The 26,362-nt window shown below is 38.3% G+C and overlaps 1 protein-coding gene and 1 pseudogene across 1 annotated transcript in view; both read left to right on the top strand.

Moving 5' to 3' along the window:
* DACH2 (dachshund family transcription factor 2) overlaps nt 1-26,362 on the top strand; it is a 617,297-nt gene that overhangs the window by 335,590 nt on the left and 255,345 nt on the right. The window lies entirely within an intron of this gene.
* LOC137216872 (ubiquitin carboxyl-terminal hydrolase 10-like) lies at nt 986-3,427 on the top strand (annotated as a pseudogene).

Below are 26,362 nucleotides of genomic sequence, written 5' to 3'. Positions count from 1 at the left end.
ATTTGCAAACTCTTAAGTTTGTAACTCAAATGTTTATTTTAGTGAATATTTTTATTTAACTTGACACCATTATTACTGCATTAGAGTAAAGCAAAAATGTGTTATTACTGTATATCTTCTATTACAGGTCTTTAATGTAATAAAGATCTGTAATGTGACTTTAATATTGTTTCAATTTTAATGTCATAGAAAAATACTCTGAAGATGAAATAGTTCTTATTTACTTTTCACTGTAATGAATAGTATGTCAAGGGACAGCAGACATCTTTCCTTCTATTCATATAGAGGACAATATGTAGTCATCTGTGAATAGATACAATTGGAAATTATGATTGAGGCCAATAGAAACCCAGGCATACAGACTTCCTTTCTCAATTAAAATAAAAATCCTGACTAAAAAAATTAAGAGCAGACAGTAAACTGTCCAGTTTCCGTGATTTCTGGTTGAAGATCTTCATTACAGGTTTGTTATTTTTACTGCAATATACAATGCAGATTCCTTTCATTATTGAGGATCATAATATTAAGTTCTTTCAAATGGAAAAGAGCTTATTTCCATGGGAGAGTGTGCTGCTGCTGCTGCTGTTGTTTTTGTTGTTGTTGTTTTTCAGTCTCAAGGACAGAATTATACTTTTGTCTTTTGAACAAGTATTTAATATAGAGGATGCATTGAAAAAAGGGAAATGTTAACATCTAGAGACTCGGTGCTTATTTCAAAATGAATGGGTGGAATAAAATGTACCTTAGTTCTTTTGTGTCTATAAAATTATAGAACTCTACTCCCTTGTGAACATCCTTGATTTCCACTTGTCTTCCTTTAATGATTTTCCATCCTCTTCCCCCTCTTTATTTATTCCATAAACACTTATTGCATGCAAATGTTTCTTTTGTTCTATAACAATTTAGTGAGAATATATACAAATAAAAATTTGATTTAGAAGGGAAGCAGCGTGAGGAGTCAGTCGAGCACCGAGGCTCATTGAAACAGGCCTCCATGGCCCTCCGCAACCCACAGTATATTTTTGGAGATTTTAGCTCTGATGAATTCCATTAGTTCTTTGTGACTCCTTGCTCTTCCGTTGAGCATCGTCTATGTAGTGGAGCAGTTCTGCCTGGTGCACAAGCTGCTGATGAACTACCTAATGGAGAAGACTATTAGAGAATTGAATTTGGTGTTAATGAAGTAACTGAACCCACTGACACTTTGCCAAGAACTCCCAACTATATACAGTATTTCAAGCACATTGAATCCTTAGGCCCCTGAATTTATCCTTATTTGCACAGCTTTCCAAAAGATCCCTGATGACATAGATACAGAAGTGAACTGTAGCTCCACCAACTACCAGTACCCAGGCTCTGCCCTTGCTCTGGATGGCAGCACTAACGTGGAGGTGGAAGTTTTAGAAAATGATGGCATCTTGGGTGGTCTTGGACAAAGGGAGCGTAAAAAGAAAACAAAAACAAAAAAAGTCCACCTGGGTAGAGTTACTTGAAAGATGGCAGCGAGTGTATACTTCCACAGAAGCCCTGGTCAATGGCCATGTCAATCCCAGAGTCCAGAACAGTGTAAGCGCAGAGGATGCAAAGTTGATGGGTGATGTGTCCCTGTCAGGGACACCCAGAACTTGTGGCAGCCCCCAGGATGCCACGGACTTCAGCAGTGATGCTGTGCCTAGTGGTTCTTTCCTAGAGCCTTCATCAGCAGGGCCAGGACTGCAGGGGCAGCATGAGGGCTGCCTGCCATGGGGCTGACATTGAATAATCTTGCTACCACACAGAGGCTGCCATGGACAACCTTTTGAGGACAGCTGTGGCTCAGCCTTAGGTTGGGACTGATACTACTGAGAACCTTGGAGGTGCCAATGCACAAATACTTGAATCCTTGGTTGAGGGCACAGCTGTCAACAGGGTGGAGTTGCACACTGTGCAAGCTCGGACATGGACCCTGAGAAAGCTAAGAACACCTCCCCTCCTGCAGATGCCCGGGCCTCTGTGGTAGGCCCTGCTCCCACCAGTTGGCCTGCAAAATCGTGGGCCAGTCTTTTTCAGGATTCTAAGCCCTCTTCCTCCTACCCCCTCCCCTCCCCTCTCCCTCCTTGTCTGTGGTTTCCATGGAAACTAAGTATTCCCCTCCCGCCACTTCTACCCTGGTCTCTGAAAAGCAGGCTGAAGTCAAGGAAGGGCTGGTTCCAGTTTCAGAGGATCCTGTAGCCATAAAGATTGCAGAGTTACTGGAGAATGTAACCTTGATTCATAAACCAGTGTCATTGCAACCCCGCGGGCTGATCAATAAAGGAAACTGGGGCTACATTAATGCTACACTCCAGGCATTGGTTGCTTGCCCTCTGATGTATCACCTGATGAAGTTCATTCCTCTGCATTCAAAAGTGCAGAGGCCTTGTATATCCACACCCATGATAGATAGCTTTGTTCGGCTAATGAATAAGTTTACTAATATGCCAGTGCCTCCAAAACCCAGACAAGCTCTTGGGGATCATGAGGGATATCTGCCCTGGAGCTGCCTTTGAACCAACGTATACTTATAGACTCCTGACAGTTATCAAGTCGAGCCTTTCTGAAAAGGGTCACCAAAAAGATGCTGAGGAGTACTTAGGCTTCATTCTAAATGGATTTTATGAGGAAATGCTGAACCTAAAGAAACTTCTCTCAGCAAATAATGAAAAACTTACTATTTCCAATGGACCCAAAAGCCACTCAGTGAAAAAAGACAAGCAGGAAGAACCAGGCAAATGAAATGAGGACTAATGGGAGCAAGTTGACCCCTGAAATAAGACCTTGTTCATTCACCAGGCGGATTTTGTCCAGACCCCAATCACTGGCATTTTTGGTGAACACATCAGGTCTGTGGTTTACCAGCAGAGTTCAGAAGTGTCTGTCACCCTGCAGCCGTTCTTCACGTTGCAGCTGGATATCCAGTTGGACAAGATATGCACCATCCAGGATGCATTGGAAAGCTTGGTGACAAGAGAATCTGTCCAGGGTTATACCACCAAAAACAAACAAGAGGTTGAGATCAGTTGAAGAGTTACTCTGGAAAAACTCCCTCTTTTTCACGTGTTGTACCTGAAATGGTTTCTTTACGAGAAGACTGGTGGAAGTCAGAAGCTTATAAAAAATATTGGATATCCTGTAGACTTGGAAATTAATAAAGAACTGCTTTCTCCAGGGGTTAAAAAATAAGAATTTTAAATGTCACAGAGCCTATAGGCTATTTGCAGTGGTCTACCACCACAGCAGCAGCAACACTGGTGGCCACTACAACATGGATGTCTTCCAGATTGGTCTGAACGGCTGGCTGCACATCAACGACCAGATGGTCAAGGTGATTAACCAATACCAAGTGTTGAAGCCCACTACTGAGTGCACAGCCTACTTCTTGTATTACTGCCATGTGGACCTGCTGTAGCTGTCACTGTCTGTGCCCAACACTGCTTATTGAGCACCAAGTCTCACCGACTTCCCTCCTATCTTCAATGACTCTTTAGAGAGAAACTCTTTCTCCCTGTTGCAAAAATGGGCTAGAATGAAAGGAGACACCTTGGAGTTTGTGCACAACATAGTTTATGTTAACTTCTAATTTCCAAATCAAAATCATTTGATTGAAATAGATTGTCACTTGACTTAACAAAATACACGATCTGTATATCTTCTTTGGAGAAATGTCTATTTAGGTCTTCCACCCAGTTTTGGACTGGGTTGTTTTTTTAATATAGAGCTACATGAGCTGCTTGTATATATTGGAGATTAATCCTTTGTCAGTTGCTTCATTTGCAAATATTTTTTCCCATTCTGAAGGTTGTCTTTTCGTCTTGTTTATGCTTTCCTTTGCTGTGCAAAAGCTTTGAAGTTTCATTAGGTCTCATTTGTTTATTTTTGTTTTTATTTCCATTTCTCTAGGAGGTGGGTCCAAAAGGATCTTGCTGTGATTTATGTCATAGAGTGTTCTGCCTATGTTTTCCTCTAAGAGTTTCACAGTGTCTGGCCTTACATTTAGGTCTTTAATCCATTTTGAGTTCACATATGAAAGGATGTTCAACATCACTAATCATTAGAGAAATGCAAATCAAAACCACAAAGAGGTATCAGCTCACAGTGGTCAAAATCACCATCATTAAACATCTACAAACAATAAATGCTGGAGAGGGTGTGGAGAAAAGGGAACCCTCTTGTACTCTTGGTGGGAATGTAAATTGATACAGCCACTATGGAGAACAGTATGGAGGTTCCTTAAAAAACTAAAAATAGAACTACCATATGACCCAGCAGTCCAACTACTGGGCATATACCCTGAGAAAACCATAATTCAAAAAGAGACATGTACCACAGTGTTCATTGCAGCACTATTTACAATAGCCAGAACATGAAAGCAATCTAAGTGTCCACTGACAGATGAGTGAATAAAGAAGATGTGGCACATATATACAATGGGATATTACTCAGCCATAAAAAGAAATGAAATTGAGTTATTTGTAATGAGGTGGATGGACCTAGCGTCTGTCATACAGAGAGAAGTAAGTCAGAAAGAGAAAGACAAATACCGTATGCTAACACATATATATGGAATCTAAGAAAAAAAAATGTCATGAAGAACCTAGGGGTATGACCGGGATAAAGACACAGACCTACTAGAGAATGGACTTGATATGGGGGGGGGAGGGTAAGCTATGACAAAGTGAGAGAGTGACATGGACATATATACACTACCAAATGTAAAATAGATAGTGGGAAGCAGCTGCATAGCACAGGGAGATCAACTTGGTGCTTTGTGACCACCTGGAGGGGTGGGATAGGGAGGGTGGGAGGGAGGGAGTCGCAAGAGGGAAGAGATATGGGAACATATGTATATGTATAACTGATTCACTTTGTTATAAAGCAGAAACTAACACACCATTGTAAAGCAATTGTACTCCAGTAAAGATGAAAAAAAAAAAAAAGAAATTGTACGGGAAAAAAAAACATATTTCTGAAATAATGCCGATTCTCCATCTAACTACAGTAGAATAGATCCTGCACCAGTAACAACACTTTTAAATTTGTTGAAATGAATTTTATCTTTCCTTAAAAAGTAAATTTTTTAATACATCACACTTTCCTCCCCCACCATTTAATTTTTTGATAAATGATAAAAATGAGCTATTATCTGAGAAGAAATAGTTTTTACTTCAAAAGATAAATAAACACAAAAATTAAGTTGCTGTTTCCTAATAGGAAAAAATTGACTAACAATTGTGTGATGAGAAGCTGCTTATGTGCACATTGCAAGTGAAATATTGGAGCTAAGATGTTAGCAATATAGATGAGTGATTGTAACTTTATTGCCATTAAGAGATTTCAAATTGCATTCATGCTTCTGTGTACACATAATGAAAAATGGGCAAAATAATGAAGATTGACATTGCCCTATGTCTGCTGTTTAATTCTGCTGCCTGCTCCTCTATGATGCTACATCTCTAATTCTACACAGCTAGTGATACCTAGAGTCTAAAGTTGTCGTCCATCAATAAAAAAATCACAAAGTTGGTTAAAAAAAAAGTTTATCCTCATTTTAAAAGTTTATTTTTTGCAGTTTAAAAATTGTCATTTTCCTAATTTGGAATTGTAGTTTTCTTTATCTAGAAAAAGAAGAAAGTAATTTATGACTTGAATCATATTTATAAAATGGTAATTATAGATTGATAGATGAAAGTATACCTTAATGAGGGACTTCCCAGGCGGTGCAGTGGTTAAGAATCTGCCTGGCAATGCAGGGAGCAGGGGTTTGATCCCTGGTCCAGGAAGATCCCACATGCCATGGAGCACCTAAGCCCGTGTGCCACAACTACTGAACCTGTGCTCTGAGAAGCCCACACACCGCAACAGAGTAGCCCCTGCTATCCACAACTAGAGAAAGCCTGCATGCAGCAATGAGGACCCAATGCAGCCAATATATAAAACAAATAATTTTTTAAAAAGTATACCTTAATGAGAAAATGAAAAGATAGCATTCTCAGCGTAGTTTTGAAAACCATATCAATGGATATAAATACACCACATACTTTTCATCCCTGAAATCTGAGGAAAGTATTAGATATTACAGAAAAGTTTCCTGGCTTTCTGTTGAGACAAATATTGGTTTAAGAAATATGAAAAAAACTAATAAATATATAATAAAATGTATTAAGTTGTATGAACTGTTTATGTATTTTGGATATTAAAACTTGTTGGACATATTATTTATAAATATTTTCTCCTGTCCCATAGGTTTTTTCATTTTGTTGATGGTTCCCTTTGCTGTGTAAAAGCTTTTAATTTTAACTAGGTCTCCTTTGTTTATTTTTGCTTTTATTTCTTTTGCCTTAGGGGACAGATCCAAAAAAATATTTCTCCAATTTATTTCAAAGACTGTTCCTCCTATGTTTTCTTCTAGGAATTTTATAGTTTCAGGTCTTACATTTAGGTCTTTAATCAATTTTGAGTTTATTTTTGTGTTTGATGTGAGTAAATGTTCTAATATCATTGTTTTACATGTAGCTGTCCAGTTTTCTCAGCACCACTTGTTGAAGTGACTGTGTTTTCTCCATTTTATTTCCTTAGCTCCTTTGTCATATATGAATTGACCATAAGTGCATGGTTTATTTCTGGGCTTCCTATCCTGTTCCATTGATCTTTGTGTGTATTTTTGTGCTAGTACCATGCTTTTTTGATTACTGTAGCTTTGTAGTATAGTCCGAAGTCAGGGAGGGTGATACCTCCAGCTTTGTTCTTTTTCTCAAGATTATTTTGGTAAATTCATGGTCTTTTGTGGTTCCATATGAAATTTAGGATTATTTGTTCTAGTTCTGTGAAAAATATCATGGGTATTTTGACAGGGACTTCGTTAAATCTGTAGGTTGCTTTGGGTAGTAGGGCCATTTTAAAAATATTAATTCTTCCAAAGTAATAGCATAGGATACCTTTCCATTTCTTTGTATCATCCTCGAATTCTTTCATCAGTATTTTATAGTTTTCAGAGTATAGGCCTTTCACCTATTTGGTTAAGTTTATTCATAGATATTTTATTCTTTTAGATGTGATTTTAAATGGGATTTTTTTTTTACATTCTCTCTTCCTGATAGTTCATTATTAGTGTATAGAAAAGCCACAGATTTCTGTATATTAATCTTGTATCCTGCAAGTCCACTGAATTTATTTATTAATTCTAGTGTTTTATGGTGGAGACTTCATTGTTTTCTACGTATAGTATACTGCCATCTTCAAATAATAACAGTTTTACTTCTTCACGTCCAATTTGGATGCCTTTTATTTCTTTTTCTTGTCTGATTGCTGTAGCTAGGACTTCCAATACTATGTTGAAAAGAAGTGGTGAGAATACTACTTCTCACCTTGTCTTGTTTCTGAATATGGAGGAAAGGATTTCAGCTTTTCACCATTGACAATGATGTTAGCTGTGAGTTTTCATAAATGGCCTTTATTGTGTTGAGATACGTTCCCTGTATAACCACTTTGATGAGAGTTTGTATCATGAATGGATGTTGAATTTTGTCAAATGCATTTTCTGCATCTGCTAATGTGATTTTTATCCTTCCTTTTGTTACTGTGTCACATTGATTGATTTGTGAACGTTGAAACATCCTTGAGTCCCATGAATAAATCCAACATGGATCATGTTTTGTGACCATTTTTATATGTTGTTGAATTCAGTTTGCAAATATTTTGTTGATAATTTTTGCCTCTATATTAATCAAAGATATTGGCTTGTAGTTCTCTTTTATTGTAGTTTTTTTGTTTGTTTTAGTATCAGGATAATGGTAGCTTCATATAATGAATTTAGGAGTGTTTCATCCTCTTAAATTTTTTGGAATAATTTGAGAAAGATATTATCTCTCCTTTCTATATTTGGTAGAATTCCCCTGTGAAGCTGTCCGGTCATGACTTTTGTTTGTTAGGAGTATTTTTTATTAAAAATTCAATTTCACTACTAGTAATTTGACTGTTCAAATTGTCTGTTTTCTCGTGATTCAGTCTTGGCATGTTGTATGTTTCTAGAATTTTTCCATTTTTTCTAAGTTGTCCAATTTGCTGGCATATAACTGTTCATAGTATTCACTTGTGATTTTTTTGTATCTCTGTGGTATTGTTAATTATTTTTCCTCTTTTATTTCTTATTTTGTTAATTTGGGTTCTCTCATTTCTTCCTGGTGAACCTGGGTAAAGGTTTAATCTATTTTGATTATCTTTTCAAAAAACTGTCTTTTGGTTTCATTGCTCTTTTCTATTATTTACTCTCTATTTTATTTAACTCCTCTATGATCTTGATTATTTCTTTCCTTCTGATGACTTTGATCTTTCTTTGTCATAATTTTTCTAATTCTTTCAGGTGGTAGGTTAGGTTCTTTATCTGAGATTTTTCCTCTTTCTTGATTAAAGCCTGTATTGCTATAAATTTCCCTCTTAGAAGAGCTTTTGCTGCATCCCAGAGATTTAGGAATGTTGTGTTTCCATTTTCATTTGTCTCCTGGTATTTTCTGATTTCTTCTTTGATTTCTTCATTGACCCATTGGTTTTTAACTAGCATGTTGTTCAGTATCCATGTGTTCGTTTGTTTTTTCATTTTTCTTTATGCAGGTGTTTTCCAGTTTCATCCTTTTGTGCTCAGAAAATATGCTTGCTATAATTTCTGTCCTATTAAATTCGTTGAAGCTTGTTTTATGGTCTAGCATGTGATCTATACTGGAGAATGGTCCATGTGTACTGGAAAAGAATATGTATTCTGCTGTGTTTGGATAGAATGTACTGTAGCTCTCTATTAAGTCCAACTAGTCTATAGTGTCATTTAAGGTCACTGTGGCCATATTGATCTTCTGTGTGGATGATCTGTCCACTGATGGAAGTGAGGTGTTAAAGTCCCCTAATATTATTGTACTATTGTCAGTTTATCCTTTAATGTCTCTTAGTATTTACTTTGTATATTTAGGTGCTCCTGTATTGGGTACATATGTGTTAACAATTGTGATATTCTCTTCTTGTACTAATCTCCTTATCATGGTATAATGCCCTTCTTTGTCTTTCACTATATTTCTTCGGGTTAAAGTCTATTTTGTCTGAAATGAGTATTGCTAACTCCACTTCCTAGTCATTTCCATTTGCATGAAATATCATTTTCCATCGCATCACTTTCAGTCTGTGTGTGTCTTTACTTCTGAACTGCTTCTCTTGTAGGCAGCATAGAGATTGTCCTGGTGTTTTCTTTTATCCAATCAGCCACCCTATGTCTTTTGATTGATGCATTTAGGCCACTGAAATTTAAAGTAATTATTGATAGGTATGCCTTATTGCCATTTTATTACTTGCATTAGGGTTCATTTTGTAGTTCTTCCTTGTTTAATTCTTATTTTTGTTTCTTTCCTTGTGGCTTGATGATTTTCCTTAATGGTATGCTTGAGTTCATTTATTTTTGTTTTTGTGTATCCATTGTGTGTTCCTGATTTGTGGTTGCCATGGAGTCCATATATGTTGACACATAATTATATCCACTTGTTTTAAATTGGTACTCTTTTAAGTTCAAACACATTATAAAAGATCTACATTTTTTACTCTCCCAACTCATATTTTGTGTTCTTTTTACATCTTTATTGGGGTATAATTGCTTTATAATGTTGTGTTACTTGCTGCTGTATAAGAGAGTGAATCAGCTATATGTATATATATATATATATATATATATATATATATAGAGAGAGAGAGAGAGAGAGAGAGAGAGAGAGAGAGAGAGAGATATCCCCATATACCCTCCCTCTTGAGTCTCCCTCCCACACTCCCTATCCCACCCCTCTAGGTGGTCACAAAGCACAAAGATGATCTCCCTGAGCTATGTAGCTGCTTCCCACTAGCTATCTATTTTACATTTGGTAGTGTATATATGTCAATGCTACTCTCTCACTTCATCCCAGCATACACTTGATCTTCCCTGTGTACTCAAGTGCATTCTCTATATCTGTGTCTTTATTTCTGTCCGGTGCCTAGATTTGTCAGAAACTTTTTTTTTTTTTTTGGATTCCATATATACATGTGTTAACATACGGAATTTATTTCTCTCTTTCTGACCAACTTCACTCTATATGACAGACTATAGGTACATCCACCTAACAACAAATAATTCAATTTCGTTTCTTTTTATGGCTGAGTAATATTCCATTGTATATATGTGTCACATCTTCTTTATCCATTCACTTGTCTATGGACATTTAGGTTGTTTTCATGTCCTCGTTATTGTAAACAGTGCTGCAATGAACACTGTGGTACCTGTCTCTTTTTGAATTATTGTTATCTCAGGGTATATACCCAGTAGTGGAATTGCTAGGTCAAATGGTAGTTCTATTTTTAGTTTTTTAAGGAACCTCCATACTGTTCTCCATGGTGGCTGTATCAATTTACATTCCGACTAAGAGTGCAAGAGGGTTCCTTTTTCTCCACACCCTCTCCAACATTTATTGTTTGTAGATTTTTTGATGATAGCAATTCTGAATTGTGTGAGGTGATACCGCATTGTAGTTTTGATTTGCATTTCTCTAATGATTAGTGTTGTTGAGCATCCTCTCATCTGTTTGATGGCAATATGTATATCTTCTTTGGAGAAATGTCTATTTAGGTCTTCTGCCTATGTTTGGTTTGGGTTGGGTTTTTATTGATATTGAGCTGCATGAGCTGCTTGTATATTTTGGAGATTAATCCTTTGTCAGTTGCTTTATTTGCAAATGTTTTTTTCCAATTCCGAGAGCTGTATTTTCGTCTTGTTTATGGTTTCCTTTACTGTGCAAAGATTTTAGGTCTCATTACGTACCATTTATTTATTTTTGTTTTTATTTCCATTTCTCTAGGAGGGGTCAAAAAGGATCTTGCTGTGATTTATGTCACAAAGTGTTCTGGGTATGTTTTCCTCTAAGAGTTTTACAGTGTCTGGCCTTACATTTAGGCCTTTAATCCATTTTGAGTACATTTTTGTGTATGGTGCCAGGAAGTGTTCTAATTTCATTCTTTCACATGTAGCTGTCCAGTTTTCCCAGCACCACTTGTTGAAGAGGCTGTCTTTTCTCCATTGTATATTCTTACCTCCTTTGTCAAATTTAAGGTGATCATCCATGTGTGGGTTTGTCTCTGAGCTTTCTATACTTTTCCAGTGATCTATATTTCTGTTTCTGTGCCAGGATCATACTGTCTTCGTTAATGTAGCTTTGTAGTATAGTCTGAAGCCAGGGAGCCTATTCCTCCAGTTCCATTTTTCTTTCTCAAGATTACTTTGGCTATTTGGGGTCTTTTGTGTTTCCATACACATTGTGAAATTTTTTGTTCTAGTTCTGTGGAAAATGTCATTTGTAGTTTGATAGGGATTGCATTGAATCTGTAGATTGCCCTGGGTAGTATAGTCATTTTCACAGTGTTGATTCTTCCGATGGAAGAACATGGTATATCTCTCCATCTGTTTGTATCACCTTTAATTTCATTGATCACTGTCTTATAGTTTTCTGCTTACAGGTCTTTTGACTCCTTAGGTAGGTTTATTCCTAGATATTTTATTCTTTTTGTTGTAATGGTAAATAGGAGTGTTTCTTTAATTTCTCTTTCAGATTTCTTGTCGTTAGTGTATAGGAATGCAAGAGATTTCTGTTCATTAATTTTGTATCCTGCTAATTTACCAAATGCATTAATTTGCTCTAGTAGTTTTCTGGTAGCACCTTTATGATTTTCTATGTATAGTGTCATGTCATCTGCAAACAGTGAGAGTTTTACTTCTTTTCCGATTTGGATTCCTTTGGTTTCTTTTTCTTCTCTGATTGCTGTCACTAAAACTTCCAAAACTATGTTGGATAATAGTGGTGAGAGTGAGTCACCTTGTCTTTTTCCTAATCTTAGAGGAAATGGTTTCAATTTTTCACCATTGAGAGCGACATTGGCTGTGGGTTTGTCATATATGATCTTTATTATGTTGAGGTAGGTTCCCTCTATGCCCACTTTCTGGATAGTTTTTAATCATAAATGTTGCTGAATTTTGTCAAAAACTTTTCTTGCCTCTATTGAGATTATCATATGGTTTTTATCCTTCAGTTTGTTAATATGGTGTATCACATAGATTTACTTGCATATATTGAAGAATCCTTGCACTCCTGGGATAAACCCAACTTGATCATGGTGTATGATCCTTTTAATGTGCTGTTGGATTCTTTTTGCTAGTAGTTTATTGAGGATTTTTGCATCTATTTCATCAGTGATATTGATCTGTAGTTTTCTTTTTCTGTGACATCTTTGTCTGGTTTTGGTATTAGGGTGATGGTGACCTTGTAGATGAGTTTGGGAGTGTTCCTCACTCTGCTATATTTTGGAAGAGTTTGAGAAGGATAGGTGTTAGCACTTCTCTAAATGTTTGATAGAATTCACCTTTGAATCCATCTGGTCCTGGGATTCTGTTAGTTGGAAGATTTTTAATCACAGTTTCAATTTCAGTGCTTTTGTTGGCCTGTTCATATTTTCTATTTCTTCCTGGTTCAGTCTTGGAGGCTTGTACTTTTCTAAGAATTTGTCTATTTCTTCCAGGTTTTCCATTTTATTGGCATATAGTTGCTTGTAGTAGTCTCTCATGATCCTTTGTATTTCTGCAGTGTCAGTTGTTACTTCTCCTTTTTCATTTCTAATTCTATTGATTTGAGTCTTCTCCCATTTTTTCTTGATGAATGTAGCTAATGTTTTATCAGTTTTGTCTACCTTCTCAAAGAATCAGCTTTTGGTTTTATTGATCTTTGCTATTGTTTTCTTCATTTCCTTTTTATTTTTTTCTGATCTGATCTTTATGATTTCTTTACTAACTCTGTTTTTTTTTTGTTGTTGGTGGTGGTGTTATTGTTCTTCTTCTTTCTCTACGTGCTTTAGGTGGAAGGTTAGGTTGTTCATTTGAAATATTTCTTGCTTCTTGAGGTAGGATTGTAATTGCTATAAACTTCCCTCTTAGAACTGCTTCTGGGGCATCCCATTGATTTTGGGTCATCCTATTTTCTTTGTTATTTGTTTCTAGGTACTTCTTGATTTCCTCTTTGATTTATTCACTGATATCTTAATTATTTAGTAGTGTACTTTTTTGGCTCCATGTGTTTGTATTTTTTACAGATCTTTTCCTGTAATTGATATCTAGTCTCATAGCATTGTGGCCAGAAAAGGTACTTGATATGATTTCAATTTTCTTAAATTTACCAAGGCTTGATTTGTGACCCAAGATATGATCTATCCTGGAGAATGTTCCATGAGCACTTGAGAAAAATGTGTATTCTGTTGTTTTTGTTTGGAATGTCCTTTAAATATCAATTAAGTGCATCTGGACTAATGTGTCCTTTAATGCTTGTGTTTCCTTATTTATTTTCATTTTGGATAATCTGCCCATTGGTGAAAGTGGGGAGTTAAAGCCCCCTACTATGTTTGTGTTATTGTCAATTTCCCCTTTTCTGGCTGTTAGCATTTGGCTTATGTACTCAGGTGCTCCTATATTGGGTGTATAAGTATTTACAATTGGTATATCTTATTCTTGGATTGAACCCTTGATTGTTATGTAGTGTCCTTCTTTGTATCTTGTAATAGTGTTTATTTTAAAGTCTGTTTTGTCTGATATGAGTATTGCTACTCCAGGTTTCTTTTAATTTCCATTTGCATGGAATACCTTTTTCCATCCCCTCACTTTCAGCCTGTATGTGTCCCTAGGTCTGAAGTTGGTCTCTTGTAGGCAGTGTATGTACAGGTCTTATTTTTGTATCCATTCAACCAGTCTTTGTCTTCTGCTTGGAGCATTTAATCCATTTACATTTAAGGTAATTATTGATATGCATGTTCCTATTACCATTTTCTTAATTGTTTTGGGTTTGTTATTGTAAGTCTTTTCCTTCCCTTGTGTTTCCTGCCTAGTGAAGTTCCTTTAGAATTTGTTGTAAGGCTGGTTTGGTGGTGCTGAATTCTCTTAAATTTTGCTTGTCTGTAAATGTTTTAATTTCTCCGTTGAATCTGAATGATATCCTTGCTGGATAGAGAAATCTTGGTTGTAGGTTTTTTGCTTTCATCACTTTAAATATGTCCTGCCAGTCCCTTCTGGCTTGCAGAATTTCTGATGAAACATCATCTGTTAACCTTATGGGGATTGCCTTGTATGTTATTTGTTGTTTTTCCCTTGCTGCTTTTAATATTTTGTCTTTGTATTTAATTTTTGTTAGTTTGATTACTGTGTGTCTTGGCATGTTTCTCCTTGGATTTATCCTATGTGGGATTCTCTGTGCTTCCTGGAATTCACTGACTATTTCCTTTCCCATGTTAGGGAAGTTTTCAGCTATAATCTCTTCAAATATTTTCTTAGACCCTTTGTTTTTTTCTTCTTCTTCTGCAACTCCTATAATTCGAATGTTGGCGCATTTAACATTGTCCCAGAGGTCTCTGAAACTGTCCTCAATTCTTTTCTTTATTTTTTCTTTATTCTGCTCTGTGGCAGTTATTTCCAATACTTTATCTTCCAGGTAACTTATGTGTTCTTCTGCCTCAGTTATTCTTCTTTTGATTCCTTCTAGAGTATTTTTAATTTCATGTATTGTGTTGTTCGTCATTGTCTGTTTGCTCTTTAAGTCTTCTAAGTCCCTGTTAAACGTTTCTTGTATTTTCTCTATTCTATTTTCAAGATTTTGGATTATCTTTACTATCATTACTCTGCATTCTTTTTCAGGTAGACTTCTTATTTCCTCTTCATTTGTTTGGTCTGGTGGGTTTTTACTTTGCTCTTTCATCTGCTGTATATTTCTCTGTCCTCCCATTTTGCTTGACTTACTGTGTTTGTGTCTCCTTTTCACAGGCTGCAGCTTCATAGTTCCAGTTGTTTTTGATGTCTGCCCCCAGTGGGTAAGGTTGTTTCAGTGGCTTGTGTAGGCTTCCTGGTGGGGGGGGGGGTACTGGTGTCTGTGTTCTTGTTGTGGGGCTGGATCTTGTTATCCTTCTGGGAAGGACCATGTGCAGTGGTATATTTTGTGGTGTCTGTGAACTTAGTATGACTTTTGGCATCCTCTCTGCTAATGGGTGGGTTTATGTTCCTGTGTTGCTAGTTGTTTGGCATGGGCCATCCAGCACTGGAACTTGCTGTCCATTGGGTGGAGCTGGATCTTAGTGTTGAGTCAGAGATCTCTAGGAGATCTCTCACCGATTGATATTATGTGGGGCCAGGATGTCTCTGGTGGGCCTGTGTTCTGGACTCAGCTCTCCCACCTTAGAGGCTCAGGTCTGACACCTGGCCGGGGCACCAAAACCCTGCCAGACACATGGCTCAGAAGAAAAGGAAGAAAAAAAAAAAAACACGAAGAGACAGACCCCTAGGATAAATAGTAAAACCAAACATAAGGAGACAAAATCACACAAAGAAACATACACATACATACTCATAAAAAGAGAAAAAATGAAAAAAAAAAGTAAAAAAGAAAAAGAAAAGGAAGAGAGTAACCAAACGAATAAACAAATACACCAATGATAACAAGCACTAAAAACTAAAGTAAGTAAACATACAACCAGAAACAAATCAGATGCAGAAAGAAAACCCCAATTCTACAGTTGCTCCCAAAGTCCACCACCTCAATTTTGGGAACATTCATTGTCTATTCAGGTATTCCACAGATGCAGGTTTATCAACTTGACTGTGTGGATTTATTCTGCTGCTCCTGAGGTGCACAGAGAAATTTCTCTTTCTGTTCTTTGTTCACACATCTCCTGGGGTTCAGCTTGGGTTTTGGCCCTGCTTCTGCATGTAGGCTGCCCTAAGGCATCTGTTCCCCGTGCAGACCAGAGGGGGTTAAAGTAACAGCTGATTAGCGCTCTCTTGCCAACTCAGGCCGTGGAGAGGGAGGGGTACAGTAGTCATAATTGTAATGCGATGTGAGCCTGTGGTGACAGAGGCTTTTATGACATTGCAACAGCCTGAGGTGTGCCATGTGTTCTCCTGGGGAAGTTGTCCTTGGATCACAGGACCTTGGCAGTGGCATGCTACACAGGCTCCCAGGGGTGTGTGTGAGTAGTAACCTGCCCTTGCACACAGGATTGTTGGAGGCTGTGTAACAGCCTTAACATCTCATGCCCATCTCTGGGGTCCAAGCTGATAGCTGTGGCTCAAGCTCATTTCTGGAGCTCACTTAGACAATGCTCTGCCTTCTGTGCACACATGGAGCAGGAACCCCCTGTCCTCGCACACCTCAAAACAATGGTCTGTTGCCTCTTTGGCAGGTCCAGAGTTTTTCCTGACTCCCTCCTGGCTAGCTGTGGTGCACTAGCCCCCTTCAGGCTGTCTTCACACAGCCAACCCTAGTCCTCTCCCTGGGATCTGACCTCTGAAGCCAGAGCCTCAGCTCCCAGTCCCCACCTGCCCTGGTGGGTGAGCAGACAAGCATCTCAGGTTGGTGAGTGCTGGTCAGCACTGATTTTTTTGCTGGAATCTCTTCACTTTGCCTTCTGTATCCCTGTTGCTATGCTCTCCCCTGTGACTCTGAAGCTTAACCCTGCCCATCCCCATCACCACCTGTGAAGGGACTCCCTAGTGTGTGGAAAATTTTCCTCCTTCACAGCTCCCTCCCAGAGGTGCAGGTTCCATTCCTTTTCTTTTGTCTCTGCTTTTTCTTTTTTCTTTTGCCCTACCCAGGTACGTGGGGAGTTTCTTGCCTTTTGGGAGGTCTGAGGTCTTCTGCCAGCGTTCAGTAGGTGTTCTGTAGGAGTTGTTCCACGTGTAGATGTATTTCTGGTATATCTGTGGGGAGGAAGCTGATCTCCACGTCTTACTCTTCTGCCATCTTCCCCCTCAGCTCCCAGCCCCACCTGCCCTGGCGGGTGAGCAGACAAGCCTCTCGGGCTGGTGAGTGCTGGTCGGCTCTGATCCTCTGTGTGGGAATCCCTCTGCTTTGCCCTCCAAACCCCTCTTGCTGTGCTCTCCTCCACGGCTCCGAAGCTTCCCCGCTCTGCCACCCACAGTCTCCGCCTGCAAAGGGGCTTCCTAGTGTGTGGAATCCTTTCCTCCTTCACAGCTCCCTCCCACTTGTGCAGGTCCCATCCCTATTATTTTGTCTCTGCTTTTTCTTTTTTCTTTTGCCCTACCCAAGTATGTGGGGATTTTCTTGCCTTTTGGGAAGTCTGAGGTCTTCTGCCAGCATTTGGTAGGTGTTCTGTAGGAATTGTTCTACATGTAGATGTATTTTTGATGTATTTGTTGGGAGAAAGGTGATCTCTACATCTTACTCCTCCACCATCTTGAAGGTCATTTCTGACCCAGTACCCAGGGAAAAGCAGTAGCAGATCAGCTATGAGGCACTGGAATCTGCAGGAGAAAGCTTTCCTTCCCGGCATCCTCTCAGTCACAGTGCCTTCTGGGAGAGCACATTTTGTATTTTTGATGTCATATTCTACATCTTCATGTTTATCCCTTCACTGTTTATTGTCATTCTAGTTGAGTTTACAATTTTTTGTCTTTTAGTCTCCATATTGGTTTATTTAAGTGGTTGATACGCAGTCCTTGCTATATAGCCTTTTCTAGTGGGATTTTCCCTTTCCTATAGTTTCCTACTTCTTCAGTTAGAGAAGACCCTTCAACATTTCTTTTAGGGTAGATTTAGTATTGATGAACTCTTTTAGTTTTTGCTTTTCTGAGAAGTTCTTTATCTCTTCTTCAATTTGAATTGATAATCTTGCTGGATAATGTATTCTAGGTTATAGGTTTTTCCCTTTCTGCACTTTGAATATATTGTGCCTCTCCCAGAATTCTGGCCTGGAAAGTGTCTGCAGAGAAATCAACTGATAGCCTTATGGGGGTATTGTATATGACTCTTTGTTTTTCTCTTGCTGTCTTTAGAATTCTCTATCATTTTGCTATTTTAATTATGATATGTTTTGGTGTGGGTCTGTTTTGATTCATCTTGTTTGGGAACCTCTTTGCTTCCTGTACTTGGATATATGTTTCTTTCTTCAGGCTCAGGATGTTTTCAGCCATAATTTCCTCTAATACATTCTTGACCCCCTTTTCTCTCTCTTCTCTTTCTGGGACCCCTATAATGTGAATTTTGGCATGTTTAATGTTATCCCAAAGATATCATAGATTGTTTTCATTTTGTTTGTGGCATGGAGTGAGCAAGGCCTGGGTGTTCACTCAGCTCAGACTGGGGACTGTGGTGAGGCAGTAGCCCCTTTGGCAAACCTATAATGCAAATATTGGTATGCTTAATGTTTTTACACAGATCTCTTAAATCGTTTTCATTATTTAACATTTGTTTTTTTTTTTTCCTATACTGGTTTGGTGGTTTCCATTATTCTATCTTCCAGATCATTTATCCGTTCTGCTTTATCACTTAGTCTGCTATTCATTCCTTCTAGTATGCTTTTTTTAATTTCAGCTGTCAAATTCTTCATTTCTGATTGGGCCATTTTTATATTTTCTAGTTCCTTATTGAAGTGTTCCCTATGTACATGAAATCTTTTCCCTAATTCAGTTAACTTTTTTAATACCAGTGGTTTGAATGTTTTATCTGATAGATTATTTATTTGTTTCATTATTTTTATGAGGTTTTTCTCTTGCTCTTTCATTTGAGAGTAGTTCCTGTGCCTTTTCATTTTGGTTAACTTTCTCTGCCTCTATGATTTCACTTGAAACAGTTACCTATTGCTGTCTTGAAGGAGCAACCTTATGTGGGATCATCCCTATACAGACTGTGTGTGCCCAATGGCCTTGGTGGAAGAGTTAGATTTGATGTGGCCTCAAGTCACATCTTTCCTCAGTGTGTGTGGGAAGCTCTCACCTTGGTAGGGGGTGGAGCTGGAGATGGAGTAGCTAGAGCTGGTGCCAGTGTTTAGGTGGCACTTCCCGTCTGGTCACTGGCTGTCACTGCCTTATCAGGAGTGAGGTCTGATCCCACATTGCTGGAGCAGAAGCCCCGAGTGTCAGGCCTGAGATGGTTCTGTACCTTTAAGTGTGTGTTTTCCCTCTTCTTGTACTGAGACCCTTGCCCTAGAGAAGGGGAGTGCTGAGGCAAGTGGGGCTTGTGTGTCTTTTGGCTCATGTTGGCCATTGACTGACATCCAGTGCACTGCCTGTGGAGGCACCCACAATTGTTTCCCTTGCTCCACTCAGACGCAACATAGGGTAAAAGTCTCCTTTGTCCCTTGCAGCCAATCACTGCTTCCAGCCTTTGCTGCCAGCACCCTGTTTTAGAATTGCTCTGCAGTTCATGAGGGGCCCACATGGCCTCTTGGCTTGTATCCAGGGGATAGCTGTGATGGAGAAGCTGCTGTCAGAGATCTGGGCTGCTTCTGAGTCACTGCTTGAGTAAGTACCAATAATGGCCACTGCTGCCCCACCCAGGCTCCACCTTGTGTCTGGGTCTCCTCTGTGTCCATGGTCAAATCTTTTCCCTGGTCATGTTTGCCCCAGATCCAGTGCTGTGCTGTGTTATGGAGTGGGGCCAGAGTGTTCGCTCAGCTCAGGCTGAGATGCTCAGCTCAGGCTGGGATGCACTTGCCCCTGGGGGCAAGCCTGCATGCTTGTGCTCCTCAGGAGTACAGTCCAGGCTTCCCAAACCCCTTCTATTAGTTCCAGCGGTCCTCCAACCAGCCAAGGGGGCTTTTCTCCCTTATGTAGAACAGAACTGGGGCATCGAATCTGTGGCTTGAACTACTAACTCCCCAGGGCAGATGTCCGCCCATGTAATCTCCCTTTTCCTCTGAGTCCCCTCCCAGGGGCACTGGCCCCAACCCGATCGTTTCCTCCCATTATGCCCAGTTAAATATGTCCTTTCTTACAGTGTTCATTGCACAAGAGTCTTTCTGTCAGTTTCCAGTGAGAATTATTCCACATGTAGATGTATTTTTGATGTATTTGTGAGGGGAGGTGAGCTCCATATCCTCTTACTTTGCCACCTTGATCCCAGTCTATGATTTTTTTTAAGAATTATGTTTATTAATTTTGTCTAAGAAATCTTTGCATAATCCAAGGTCACAAGTTTTTCTCCTATGTGTTCTGCTAAAATATTTTATAATTTTGGGTTTTACTACAGGTTTATTATATTAGTTTGCTAGGGCTGTTATAACAAAGTACCACAAGCTGGTTGGATTAAATAATATAAATGAATTTTTTCACAGTTCTAGAAGCTGGTAGTCTAAAATCCAAGTGTCAGCACGGTTTGTTCTATTTGAAGGCTGTGAGAGAGTGAGAGAATGATCTATTCTATACCTGCCTTCTTGGTTTATAGATGGCCTTCTCTATATGTCCCTTCACATTATCCTATCTGTATACATGTCCCTGTGTCCAAATTTCCTCCTTCTATATGGATATTAGTCATATTGGGTTAGAGCCCACCCTAACTGACCTCATTTACTTTTTTTTTTCCTTTGGCCGCACTGCATGGCTTGTGGGATCTTAGTTCCCCGACCAGGTATTGAACCTATGCCCTCAGCAGTGAAAGTGTGGATTCCTAACCACTGGACTGCCAGGGAATTCCAATAACTGACCTCATTTAAACTTTATTACCTTTATAAAGACTCCACCTTCAAACAAGACCGTATTTTAAAGTACTGAGTGTTAGGGCTTCAACATACGAATTTTGGTAGAGGGGACAGAGTTCAACACATAACACTCTGCCTTCTGACCCTCCCACTAAATTCTAGTTTCTCACATTCACCCCCATCTCAACATCCCCAAAAGTCTTATTCCATTTCAGCATCAACTCTAACTCCAGTATCTCATCTAAACCTCATCTAAATTGGCTGTGGGTGAGACTCTGGGAATTATTTATCCTGAGGCAAAATGCCTCTCCAACTGTGACCCTATGAAACCAGACAATAAATTATCTGTTTCCAAAAATGCATTGGTGGGACAGACATAGGATAGATATTCACCTTCCAAAAGGGAGATATCAGAAGGAAGAAAGGGCTCAGAAGGTACCAGACAAGTCAGAAACCTAACAGGGACAATTCAATTAGATTTTAAGGCTTGAGAATAATTCTTTTTGGCTCTATGCTCTGTCATCTGGGCCCACCAGGTGGCGACCCCACCCCTTGTCTCTGAACAGCAGTCCCACCCACTCAGCCTGCACCTTGTTGCATGGAGTGGCAGTGGCAGCCCCACCAGGCTCTGCATCTGTAGCTGTGTCCTCAAAGTCATTCTTCCTTTATTTTTTTCCATCTCTGTTTACTTAATTTAGGCTGACAATGTTTATATTGGTATAACATTCTCAAAAACTTTGTTAGCCCCTTGTGCAGTTCATGGGAGTCCAAGCCATTGAACAAGAAGGTCTTCCATGTATATTTTCTGAATAACCAAATATCTATTCCTTGCTTCTGCTAAGATGGTTGATTGGATCCATGAGTCACAGGCTTATAACTCTTTAGTTTTCCAGCCTCAGCCTTGGCCCTGTTTCCAGAGCACTTTATCTGGATAGGCTGAGAATTTTCATTTTTGCTTAATAATCCCCCCATTCATCTTACTGTAGATTGCAAGCAGAAATCAGGTTTCTCCTTCAACACTCTGTTTAGAAATCTCAGCTAAATACCCAAGTTAATTGCTTTCAAGTTCCACCTTCCATCCAACAGAACACAATTCATACAATTTCTCTGCTACTTTATAACAAAGATCACCTTTCTTCCCGTTTCCATTAACATCTTCCTCATTTTCATCTGAGATCTCACCAGAAGCACACTTAACATTTATATTTCTAGCAACATTCTGTTAATGACAATATATGTATTCCCTAAGATGATAGAAGCTTTCTCTACAGTTCTCTTTTCTTTCTGAGCTCTCACCAGAATTGCCATTAACATCCATATTTCTACCAACAGTTCCTTCAAGGAAATCGAGGCTTTTTATAGCATGCACCTAAAAATTCTCCCAGCCTCTGCTCATTACCCAATTCTACATTTTTATGTTTGTTACAACAGAGCCCCACTTCCTGGTACCAAAATCTGTGTTAATTTGCTATGGCTGCCATAACAAAATACTACAGACTAGGTGGCTTAAAAAACAGAAATTTATTGTCACAGAGTCCTGGAGGCTGGAAGTAAGAATCAAGTTGTAGGCAGAGATTGTTCTTTCTGGGGGCTGTGAAGGAAAAATATCTATTCTGTGCCTTTCTCCTTGGCTTGTAGATGGCCATCTTCTCTGTCACTTGGCGTCTTCCCTCTATGCACGTTTCTATGTCCAAATTTCTCCTTTTTATAAGGACAATACTACTTTATTTCTTTTATTACTCATTTTTTTCTAGCTTTGGCCACTGGAAACTTTTATGTGCTCCTATGTCCCCAAGATTGTGTTTTTTAGTTTGCCTTTTGTTTTTCTAAGTACTTTCTTATTTTCTGGAGCTACAAGATGCTCCAGGATCATTGTGTATATTTCCTACTACAGTCCTAGATGCAACTGTATCTCCAAGAGCCCTGGTTTTTCTTATTAGAGAATGTAGAACCCAAGATATGACTTTTAGGTGCTAGTATATTGTTAAATTTCTGATTTACTAAAGATTTTTTCTTTTAAATCAAATAGCTGCTGAATTTTGACAAATGCTTTTTCTGTCTTTTGAGATGATCATATGTTTTTGTTGTGTTTTTAATCTGTTGATATGGTGAGATACATTTATTGACTTTGGAAAATTGATCTGACCTTACATTTCCTGGATACACTCTGGTTGGTCATGATATATTACCCTTTTTTTGTATTGCTGGAATTGCAATGCTAATTTCTTGAAATTTTGAACATAAGATTTTCCCCCAAGATTACTGTCTCCTGGTTCTTCAAACAATATAGGTTTTGCTGTGAAGGTATTTGAACATATAATTAAGGTTACTAATCAGCTGATCTTAAAATAAGGAGATTATCCTGGATTATCTTGTTGAGCTCAATGCAATCACACGAGTCCTTAAAAGAATATGGTGAAAGCAGAATTGTCAGAGGATGTAGAGAAAGAAGAAGGTGAAAGAGATGACTCAGAAAAAGTCAGAGATATTCCAAGGATAAGGATTTGAAGCTCTGTTGCTGGTTTTGAGATATAGGAGACCATGTGTGGGGACTGAACAGAGGCCACTGAGAGCTAAGGGCAACCACTAACTGGAAGCCTGGCAAAAGTATGGAGAACTCAGTCCTATAGCTGCAAAAACTTGATTCAAATATAAACCTGAATGATCTTGAAAGTGGATTTCTTCCCAGATCCTTGAGTAAGGAATACAGCCCTTCTGACATCCTTATTCTATTCCTTATTCAAAGTCTTGTGTCAGACTTCTGACCTACAGAAACCAAGATAATAAATTTGTGTTGTTTTAAAGCTCTGTCTGTTCAATTTTTTTGCATGAGCAATAGAAAACAAATGCACTTTCGTTATAGTCATTTCTACTTTCCTCAAGTAGTTATTGTATATTTGGTGGCATATTAAAGGTCAGAAAATAATTAAAAGAATTCTAATACACACACACACACACACACACACACACACACACACATATATATATATGTATACACACACACATATATATATAATTATGGAAAAGTTGAAGCAGTGACACACGTTATTTAATAAAGTAAGACTTATATATTGCTAACCCTGGAGCCGGGTCTAAAATCCTCTTCTAACAGATGAGGTAACTGAGGCGTAAAGAAATTCAGAGACCCAATCAAAGACAAATAATGAGACAGTGGAAAAGCAAGGTTTAGAATGCAAGGTCTTTCTCCCTGAATCTTTGTTAAGGACAAAAAAGGGGCTATTTTAGTCAATATGTTCTTCAGGTGTTCATAAAAGTATGTAGGATAAAGTTGCTGGGAATAACTTCACAGATGAGACTGAAGTAGGTACTAAATTATGGGTAAGATTTATGTAGTTCAACAAACAAAAATTAGAAGTTTAGATACAAGAATGAGCCTGGTACATTAGAGAAGCTTGGGCAGTAGGTTAAGAATTGTAGAGGTCTGATGGGAAGAAATGATGAAGAGCATTGAACATCAGAAAAGTTTGTACTTTATACTGAAAGCTGTAAGCGTTTCTGATAATAAATCATTTCTGATAATAAAACCATTGATTATAAGTATTTTGTTACCTTGACAATTAGGTAGTAATATGAGCACTGATAAAAATAACATTTATGGGGCTTCCCTGGTGGCGCAGTGGTTGAGAGTCCGCCTGCCGTTGCAGGGGACAGTGGTTCGTGCCCTGGTCCGGGAAGATCCCACATGCCGTGGAGCGGCTGGGGCCGTGGGGCATGGCCGCTGAGCCTGCGCGTCCGGAGCCTGTGCTCTGCAATGGGAGAGGCCACAACAGTGAGAAGCCTGTGTACCGCAAAAAAAAATAAAAAAATAAAATTTATGGAGACGTTATTTTATGCAAAATGTGTTCAAAATTGACTTAAATTTAAACCCTGCATATATAATTTTCATAGATACTGGAATTTTGATCTATGTTACACATGGTCTCAATGATTCTGCTGCTCTGTAGATGGCCATTAAGTCATTTCCCCGATTCTCAGTAAAGAACTGAAAACTTTTGTAGGAACTCTTTCCTTCAGGAGCTGGTGAAAAGTGTTTGTTGTCCTCTCAAACTGGTTCTGTTCATCAGTTATTTGGTGGTCTTCTGGGGTTCATCAATCATGGAAACCAAATTACTAATGCCTTTTAAAACCACAAATTTGTGTTAAGAGCTTGTTTTTGCCAGTCTTTTAATTTTATTTTTAACATCTTATTCTTTCTGAGAAATGTCAGCTTGAGTCCTTGAATGAATTAAGGAAAAGTAGGCCATCAAGGAAAGAAAGGGTAGGTAGTTTTGAGCTGTTTTCCAAAATGGCTAGTAGGAAATGTGGGGTATGGGTATTTATGTTTAATGAAATGTGACAGTGATACTATCTAATAATATTGTTAGTTGCTTACCCCATATACCTACCTGATTCTCAGGAAGTTAGACTGAACAGAATAAATATGTATTTGAGAGATTATTTCTCTTCTGCAACTTTGTGGCTGAGACAAATAAGAATGTTAGATTACACTGTGATTTTTTTTCTATGGCAGTAAGGAAACTAAACTGACATAAAAACCCATACTAATTTTTAACTTGTGTTTAAAAAACACACGATAACTCCCATTTCCCACCAAGGTACTTTTAAAGGTTTTAATGGCCAAGTCCATCCTTAAAAGCTCTAGAGATACAGCTATAATCCTTTGTGGTTCATTCTTATTTCTGATTTTTCCCTTCAAGCTAGAATTAGAAGCACTGTCTTTTTGTATGGAAAAATAGGAAGTTGAGAGAATTTGCTTGTCAGCTATTTGTGATAACAGAGCTTGGTTTCTATGGTAAGAGTAAGATATTATTACCTGCAATGTTTTGGAGCTGGAAGATAAACTTGGAAGTCTTTTAATTCAACCCTCTCATGTTTCAGATCAGGACACCAAGGCACATACATGGAATTGTGACGTGCCCAAATTTACAGAGGGAATCAGTGGCAAAGCCAGGACTAATGTTCCTGTGTACTGACTGTCAGACAAATGCTTTTCCTCTATAGTATTCTATCTATTATTGCTGGGAAAATGTTAGTGGCTTACATTACCAAGTCCTAATTCTTGGATTAGTGATCACATGATAGATTTCTTCCTCATAGGAAAAGGCCAGTCAAATTCTCCCAGTGCATATTATCTCCTGGATACTTCTCAGAAGTTCTTTGACTTTTTCTAGAAATAATTTACAATTAAATGATCCATAGGCATCTAGAAGAATTAACATATTATTTAAATAGTCCAACTTATTCTTAAGAAATATCTTTCCTCTCTTAAGGAAGAATAGAGGGCAGCAAAGAAAGTATTTACTGACAGCCTGCTGTATTACCAGACTCTGTACTACCCATGTCAGAGCTTATGTTACTTCAGCTAGTTTTAAAAGATAGATATTATTTTACTCATTTTTCTAGGACTTAAAATTGCTTTTTAAAATTTCATAATATTTACCATCAAGAAATTTATCTTTATAACTGATCTTAATTTGTTTTTCAATGTTGTTTTCCTAGCTAAACATCTAGTTTTATGTATCAGGAGTTGAATGCATATTATTGAATGCATATTAACATGAGTAAGTAGTAGAATATATTTTATTATATAAATCCTTCCAATTTGCAAGCTCTTTAATTCTTAATACAGATATTTTGTGTTCATTTATCAGCTAAATTATAAGCTTTGTCTTTTCAGTAGTTTTTTTTTTGGTTTTTTTTTTTGGTTTTTTTTGCGGTATGCGGGCCTCTCACTGTTGTGGCCTCTCCCGTTGCGGAGCACAGGCTCCGGACGCGCAGGCTCAGTGGCCATGGCTCACGGGCCTAG

Source organism: Pseudorca crassidens, chromosome X (assembly GCF_039906515.1).
Source record: "Pseudorca crassidens isolate mPseCra1 chromosome X, mPseCra1.hap1, whole genome shotgun sequence".
NCBI classification, from domain to species: domain Eukaryota; kingdom Metazoa; phylum Chordata; class Mammalia; order Artiodactyla; family Delphinidae; genus Pseudorca; species Pseudorca crassidens.
Note: the sequence above shows the minus strand (reverse complement) of the source record. Positions and strands in the feature narration are given on the sequence as shown.